At 55.5% G+C, this 8,262-nt stretch overlaps 1 non-coding gene and 1 pseudogene across 1 annotated transcript; both read left to right on the forward strand.

The window, feature by feature from the left end:
* Positions 1–2,247: 2,247 nt before the first annotated feature.
* On the forward strand, positions 2,248–2,400 carry LOC134426049 (5.8S ribosomal RNA). The gene has a single exon (XR_010029847.1). It is a non-coding gene; the product is annotated as a 5.8S ribosomal RNA (ribosomal RNA).
* Positions 2,401–3,294: 894 nt separating this feature from the next.
* The window catches only part of LOC134426209 (28S ribosomal RNA), an 8,028-nt pseudogene continuing 3,060 nt past the window's right edge, over positions 3,295–8,262 (forward strand).

The following is an 8,262-nucleotide window of genomic DNA, read 5'->3' on the forward strand; positions in this document are numbered from 1 at the left end:
GAACACAGTGCTGAGTGTCAGGAGTTGGGGACTTTGGCAACGAAGTCCTGTGTTCCTGGGCCAGGTAGTTTGGCAATTGCCAAACTCTGTAGGAGCTTTGTGCCTTCACTGAATGATTTCAAAGCTCCTCTAAGTGCATGGGAAGAAAACCACAGATTCACAGTACGTTAAGGATGGAATGGACCTTAAAGGCCTTTGGGCAGGGACACCTCCCCCTAGAGCAGGTAGCTCCAAGCCCCATCCAGCCTGGCTTGGAACACTTTCAGGGCTGGAACCTCCACAACAGCCCTGGGGAACCTGCTCCAGTGTCTCACCACCCTCAGAGTGAAAAATTTCTTCCTAATATCTAAGCTAAATTTCCTTTCTTTCAATTTATACCTGTAACTCCTTGGCCTGTCACTACAAGGCAGCAGAGATGTTTTAAACTCAGCGGACTGGTGGCTGAAATTGGAAAGCAGCCCAAGGAATGGGTTAGAAATTAGAAGTCAGCCCCAAGGCTGAGGGAAGAGGAGGGTCCATATCCTCTCCTGCAGCATCAGGAGGTGGTTGCATCCAGCTCAGAGTCAGGGTCTAGCACTGAGGCAGCCTGGAAAATCCAGTATAACAGAGGGAATGTTTGTACTGCAATGGACATCTCTCCCCAGGCTGTGAGAGCAGGCTGCCCCTGCAGCTCACAGGGGAAGGCCAAGGACCCTTGGTAGAATTCAGCTCTCCTACTCTGAACCTTGGGAACATTTCCATTGACACCCCCCACGTCTATGAGCTGAGCAGCAGGGCTTGGGGTGGATCCTGATGGCTCCTGAGGCAGGAGGAAGCCTGGTGGAAGTGTGAAATTGCTGCCGACCTGGGCAGTTGTGAGCAGGGAATATTTGATCTACTGGTGAAATCTGGGAGGGTCTGAAAGGTGTGTCTGTTGTTCATGAAGCCCCAGTTCCTTCTTTGGGAATCAGCTGGGAGGCTTGCTGCAAAACGACCCCTTGGTATATGAAACGAAGCCTGGGTCAAAAAGGGATGTTCAGAGGCTTTTGTGGCAGTGCCAGACACAAGGCACCTTTGGACTGGGCTGTTCAGAAGCAGCTGGAACAAACTGGCTGCCTTTGAGCTTCAGTCCACTGCAGACAGCTTCCAGTCAAGTGTCTCCTGCTTATTGCTGCAAGTCACAGGAAAGCCATCCAGCCTCCTGGCTCAGTGCTGGCCCTTGCAAAGGGCTTGGGAGTTCTTTCCCTTGCTGACCAGTCCCTCACCACACTTCAGCCTTGGTGCATCTCTGGCTCTAGAAAGAGAAAAGTGTTCCTGGGAATAAAGCAAAGCATTTTTCTACCTATTTGCCTCCTCCCCAATAGTGTCAAGTTTGCAAAAAAAACCAAAGAGAGAGCAGCTGAAAGAGGTAGAAAATGAGGCACTACATCATGCCAGACACTTCCAAAAGTTTAGCTGTGGGAGGCAAAGACATGCTGAGTTTTCTTACCAAAAGATGATGCTGTCTATACATTTTGATGCTGATGCCTCATAATCAATGTATTGTTTTCATGACATGGGAAAAGGTGAATGAGTAGATGGTGCTGTTGGAGCTGTGCTCAGTGGGGCAGCAGCAGCTCTGGGGTGATTCCCTACGCAGCTGCAATCAGCCCACGTTGCTCTCAGGGCCAGGTCTGAATGAACTTGGTGATGCTGATCAGAGGTGCACAGCTCTGTGTCCATGGGATAACCCCAGGGTTGTGGACTCCAGTTCTGTGGAGCTGCCACTGCTTTGCAGGAAAACCCAAAGGCAGAACTTGTCCTGTTGTATTTTTTTGCCATTCATAGCATCGTCTGCTATTTCTGGGTATTAATTGCGTCATTAGACAATAACTCACAAGAAGGGAAGATTCCACATGTATTTCCATTTTGCTTTCTTGCTGCTGCAGGTGGAACTGATTAACCTAGGAGCTATTGATGCTCCCTTCACCTATAGCCCTTCAACTGCAAAGGTGAGCTTCTGCTTCAAGTTTGCACCTGAGGATGGCATCATTGCACCAGGTGGGACCCAGACTGCTCAGATCTCCTTCAGTGCCACCATAGTGTGGAGGTTTGAGGAAGAATTCCAGTTCAGTGTGGCTGGATCTCCTATGTCTGCACTCCTGACTATCAAGTAAGGACGGTCAAAGCCAGGCACACGCCCGCACATCCTCAGCACAAGAGAAAGGGGCGCCCCATGTGAGCGGTCCCAGCCCCTCCACGGGTGCAGGATTGGTGCCAAAGCCAGACAACTCTTAGTGGTGGATCACTCGGCTCGTGCGTTAATGAAGAATGCAGCTATCTGCAAGAATTAATGTGAATTGCAGGACACATTGGTCATCCACAATTTGAACACACTTGTGGCTCCATGTTCCTCCCAGGGCTACGCCCGTCTGAGCGTTGCTTGACGATCAGTCGCCATCCAGCGGCCACCACGGTGGTGCGGCTGGGGTTGCCTCACAGGCCAGTTGACTGTGGTCAGCGGCGGTGGTGATGGTGGCTCACTGGTGCCCGGAGGGAAGGCGGTCAGGGGTTTGGCAAGGGATGCGTTTCCCTCGGCAGCCTCAATTTTTTCCCTGTGACCCAGCAGGCGTCATAATCGTCATGGCCGTCATCGTCACTGTTGCCGCGCAGGGCTTTCATCCCCCTATATGCAGACTCAGGGACTGCTCTGTAGTTCCCCACTCCTGGAGTGAGCCACTGGGGCAGAGTTTGTCCTTGCAGGGCCCGTACCGCAGTACGGTGGTGGTGGCAGCTGAGGAGAGTAAGAGACAGCGTTTAAAGCACCGCCATGGGCCGAGAGAAGGGAGAGGGCAAGAGGGAGATGAGGCGCAGGCCTCGCCCCCAGCCTCCCCCCCGCGCGGGCGGCTGTCTGCAGGTGGGTGCTGCGGGGGTACTGTGCCACTGCGCGTGCGCATGAGGCGAGAGCGCTGGGGACAGATGTTCCGACCCCCTCCTCCCTTCACCTGCCCTCCTCCTCTTCTGTTGTGGTCTCAGGGCGCAAATAGCACCATGGCTTTTCTCTCTCTCTCCACCAAGGCCATCACGTGCCGCCACTCGGCTGGTCCCCCATCAGGGCTGTCTCTGCCACACTTCCTTTTCGGTTCTCATCTCCGGGATGGGGCACTCTGTCTCCGCTTCTCTCCCTCTGGCTTTGTTTTCCCCTGGCGCGTGGGCGCCAGTGGGGGAGGAAGGTGAGGGTAGTAGGTGGAAGAAGCTGGCTGGCTGTTGGCCTGTTGGCATTCTGCTTCTTTAGGAGCTGTATGGGCCAGGAGGTGTGGCCAAGCTTTGGCCTTGCGACCTCAGATCATACATGGCAACCTGCTGAATTTAAGCATATTAGTCAGCCAAGGAAAAGAAACTAACGAGGATTCCCTCAGTAATGGTGAATGAAGCGGAAAAGCCCAGCACCGAATCCCTGCCCCGCAGTGGGGTGCGGGACATGTGGCGTACAGAAGCCCCAATCCCTGGCGGTGCTCTCGGGGGACCCAAGTCCTTGTGATCGAGGCCGCAGTCTGCGGATGGTGTGAGGCCAGTAGCGGCCCCCGTCACGCCAGGCCCGGGGCTTCTCGGAGTTGGGTTGCTTCGGAGTGCAGCCCAAAGCGGGTGGTAAACTCCATCTAAGGCTAAATACTGGCATGAGACCAATAGCCAACAAGTACCGTAAGGGAAAGTTGAAAAGAACTTTGAAGAGAGAGTTCAAGACGGCGTGAAACCGTTAAGAGGTAAACGGGTGGGGCCCATGCAGTCCGCCCAGAGGATTCAACCCAGCGAGTTGCGGTCGGCATGGGTTCAGCGGAACCTCACCTCTGCCTCCCTTCTGTCCCCTGGGCGAACCCCGTCTGCGGGGGCGGGCTGGGGGATGCAGGCTGGTGCGGGCACTGCTGCCCAGCCGGCAGCTGGCCCTGGCCGGGCACATTTCCTCTGCAATGGTGCGCCACGACCGGCTCCAGGTTGGCTGGGAAGGCCTCCGATGGGCAGGTGTTCCAGTGCCGCACGAGCAGCAGCAGGTGTTACAGCCCTCGGGCATCAGGTCTCGCCAAATCCCGGGGCCGAGGAAAAGGACTGCTGCCGCGCCCTCCTCCCCCCACATCGGCGGTGCTGTGGTGGGGGGCATCGTTTCCCTGCCTCTCACAAGGGTGGGGGGGGGGCGGCATCATCACAGCGCGGCGTTTCGCGCAGGGGTGTGGGGGCTGGGCCTGCCAGTCCCTGGCACCACTGTCAACTGGGGCAGACTGTCCTCAGTGCGCCCTGACCGCGCAGCGCCGCTGGGCCAGGCTCACGGGCCGCGCTGGGGCGCCCGGAGTCCGCAGCAATGTCGGCTACCCAGCCAACCCGTCTTGAAACACGGACCAAGGAGTCTAGCACGTGCGCGAGTCAGGGGCCATTGTCGAAAGCCCGCGGCGCAATGAAGGTGAGGGCCGGTGTGCGCCGGCTGAGGTGGGATCCCGGGTGCGTGTCGCGCCTGGCAGCCCCGGGTGTACCACCGGCCCGTCTTGCCTGCCGCCCCCTCGTGGGGCCGGGGAGGTGGAGCGTGAGCGTCCGTGCTAGGACCCGAAAGATGGTGAACTATGCCTGGGTAGGGCAAAGCCAGAGGAAACTCTGGTTGAGGTCTGTAGCAGTCCTGACATGCAAATCGGTCGTCCGACCCGGGTCTAGGGGCGAAAGACTAATCAAGCCATCTAGTAGCTGGTTCCCTCCGAAGTTTCCCTCAGGATAGCTGGCACTCGGCAATGGGCAGTTTTACCCAGTAAAGTGAATGATTAGAGGTCTTAGGGCCAAAACGATCTCAACCTATTCTCAAACTTTCAATGGGTAAGGGGGCGGGCTCACTGGCGTGGAGCCACACCATGGAATGCGAGTGCTCAGTGGGCCACTTTTGGTAAGCAGAACTGGCGCTGCGGGATGAACCGAACGCCGGGTTAAGGCGCCCGATGCCGACAGTCATCAGAGCCCAAAAATGGTGTTGGTTGATCTAGACAGCAGGATGGTGGCCATGGAAGTCGGAATCCGCTAAGGAGTGTGTAACAACTCACCTGCCGAATCAACTGCCCTGAAAATGGATGGCGCTGGAGCGTCGGGCCCATACTCGGCCGTCGCCGGCAGTACGATGCCCGCAGGGGCTAGGCTGCAACGAGTAGGAGAGCCACTGCGGTGCGCCTCGAAGCCAGGGGCGTGGGCCCAGGTGGAGCTGCTGCAGGTGCAGATCTTGGTGGTAGTAGCAAATATTCAAACGAGAGCTTTGAAGGCCAAAGTGGAGCAGGGTTCCATGTGAACAGCAGTTGAACATGGGTCAGTCGGTCCTAAGCGATAGGCGAGCGCCGTTCCGAAAGGGCATGTGATGGCCTTTGTTGCCCTCAGCCGATCGAAAGGGAGTCGGGTTCAGATCCCTGAATCCGGAGTGGCGGAGACGGGCGCCGTGAGGCACCCAGTGCGGTGATGCAACCGATCCCAGAGAAGCTGGTGGGAGCCTCAGGGAGAGTTTTCTTTTCTTTGTGAAGGGCTGGGTGCCTTGGAATGGATTCATCCCGAGCGAGGGGCCCTCACCTTGGAAAGCATTGCGGTTCCAGAAGCATCCGGTGAGCTCTCGCTGGCCCGTGAAAATCCGGGGGAGAGGGTGTAAGTCTCGCGCCGGGCCGTACCCATATCCGCAGCAGGTCTCCAAGGTGAACAGCCTCTGGCATGTTGGAACAATGTAGGTAAGGGAAGTTGGCAAGCTGGATCCGTAACTTGGGGATAAGGATTGCCTCTAAGGGCTGGGTCGGTCGGGCTGGGTCGCGAAGCGGGGCTGGGCGCGTGCCGCAGCTGGACGAGGTGCTGCTCGTGGGTGAGTGCGCTCCGCGTGGCCTGCCCAGGCACCGGGGTGTGCACGCGCGCAGTGGCGACTCTGGACACACGCTGGGCCCTTCCTGTGGATCGCCCCGGCTGTGGCGGGCGCCGCCTACTCCCCCCCTCCGCCCACCCTCCGCCTTGCCACAGCTGGCGCCCCAGTGGCGGCCATCATTGTTGCGCACCGCTGCCCCAGCGGTTCCCGCCGGTGGGGTTCCCGCGGTGTGAGGCCAGTGCGTGCGCAGCCGCAGCCAGCATAGGCTGAGCGGTTCGTGCGGGGGAGGGTCCCCGGGGGAGGGTCTCCGGGCCAGCGCCCCGCCTCAGTCAGTGCCTAGCAGCCGGCTTAGAACTGGTGCGGACCAGGGGAATCCGACTGCTTAATGAAAACAAAGCATTGTGAAGGCCTGAGGCGGGTGTTGACGCGATGTAATTTCTGCCCAATGCTCTGAATGTCAAAGTGAAGAAATTCAATGAAGCGCGGGTAAACGGCGGGAGTAACTATATTTACTAACTGGGCATAGTCGCGGAAGTCGCACCTCCTCGTGGTCCTGCCGGATACCTTCATGGTAACTGAGTCGACTTCTGCCCCAGTGTGAGAGAGGGCGCATATCAGCCCTCCCTGTCGTTGGACTCACCACCCAATGATAGTTTCACGAATTGCTGAAACAAAAAGGTTGGCACAGTTAGTTCGCTGTTGCACAGAGCCTTGTCCATGGGCTGTTGTTGACACAGTTGGTAGTTTGAGAGAGGGTCAGCTACTATATGCTTCTACTCTCACTTGGACTTGTCACTTTATTGCTTACCAGACTGACAAAATGGCTTTGCGTTATATCTTGACTACCACTCAGACTGACCCATTAGATCTAAGGGTCATTGATGTCAAATTACCATCTATGCCCTGTGTGCCCAGGGAAGAGGGATTCGATCTTGTAAGTTTGGAGTTTTTTAACTCCAGAATTGTTAAAGAAGATGGTGTACATCATGTGGATGTTTGGTAGGGTTTGGGGCAACTCCCTGAGCCCTATGAGATCTCCCCTATGGGGATGGCCCAGGATGAGGCTGAGAGTGCGGTGGGAGGTACCGAAGAGCCCAAAACACCTGAGGCTGAGAGCGCGATGGGAGCTAGTGAAGAGCCCAAAACACCCGAGGCTCCTCACGGGTCTGAAGGTGGTGGTACAACGCCAAGAACACCTGTCGTGTCCATGCCTGACAAACAACCATCTTGTCCTTGTTGTGAGACCTGGTTTACTAGGATGTTGGGGCTGATTGACCATCTCAAAAGGGCGCACGGGCAGAGAAAGATCATTTTCAGGTGTTCAAAATGTGGTAAACAAAATATAAAATACCACAGTATCTCCTGTCACATCCCACGCTGCAAGGGGGTGGTGTGTGTGGCTCCCACTGGGGAATGGGTCTGTGACGTATGCCAACGTGGGTTCGCTACTAAGACTGGCCTGGGTCTGCACAAGAGAATAAGACATCCTCTTCTGCGAAATGTGGAGCGGATTGTTGCTTCTCATCCCAAAGAGTCATCGGCCTGAGGGGCCCACAAACGGGTATGGACTAAGGAGGAATAGGCTCTTCTGGTACAATTGGTGGACAAGTTTGCCAGTAAGCGGAATATCAACCAACTTATAGCGGAGCATATTCCAACTAAAATGGCAAAGCAGATTAGTGATAAAAGGCGTCCCTCCGTGAAAGGTCATGAAGGACTAGTAGGTGCCACTGGAACTGAACGTCCTGCCGGATCTGGTAAGGAGGGATGCCCAAGGAGGGACAGTTAAAGCTCCAATTCCGGAAAGTCATCAAAGCGGGATTATCGTTTGGCAAATTGACCATGTATCGGGAAGCCTTCAAGAAAGTTCTTGATGGGCAAGATCCAGGTCAGGTGGTGAACGATGTTTATAAGGAGTTTCTTGGTATTCTGGGTGTGCCTAGCCAAACTAAATCTATCAAGGGTCAAAAGACGCAGGCATCCCGTGGCCAAAAAGCATCCAAAACTCTATCAAATTGGATGCGCAGAAGAGATATTAAGAGGGGAAAATTCTTGAGGTTCCTACTGCTGTACGAGTTACATAGAAGGTGCCTCATACGTGATCCTGGACAGCACGGAAGCCTCTCAGTGCCAATTACCATCAAGTGTTCTCCATGATCACTTTAAAAGAAGGTGGGATACATCTGATATATTTGGTGGCCTACTTGATTTCCCTCCATTTAAGGAGGCGGATAACGCCACATTCGAGGCCTTAATTACTGGAAAAGAGATTGATAAGAACATGAGAGAGATGTGTAAAACCTCTGCTCCCGGGCCAGATGGGATCACTTTGGGTCAGATTATTGCAAAAGGCCCAAAATTTTCCCAGTTGACTGAGATGTTCAGCCTCTGGCTTATCACTGGTACTGTTCCAGATGCGCTGCGGGACTGCAAGACAGTCT

The sequence above is a fragment of the Melospiza melodia genome, chromosome 17 (genome assembly GCF_035770615.1).
Source record: "Melospiza melodia melodia isolate bMelMel2 chromosome 17, bMelMel2.pri, whole genome shotgun sequence".
Classification (NCBI taxonomy): Eukaryota; Metazoa; Chordata; class Aves; order Passeriformes; family Passerellidae; genus Melospiza; species Melospiza melodia.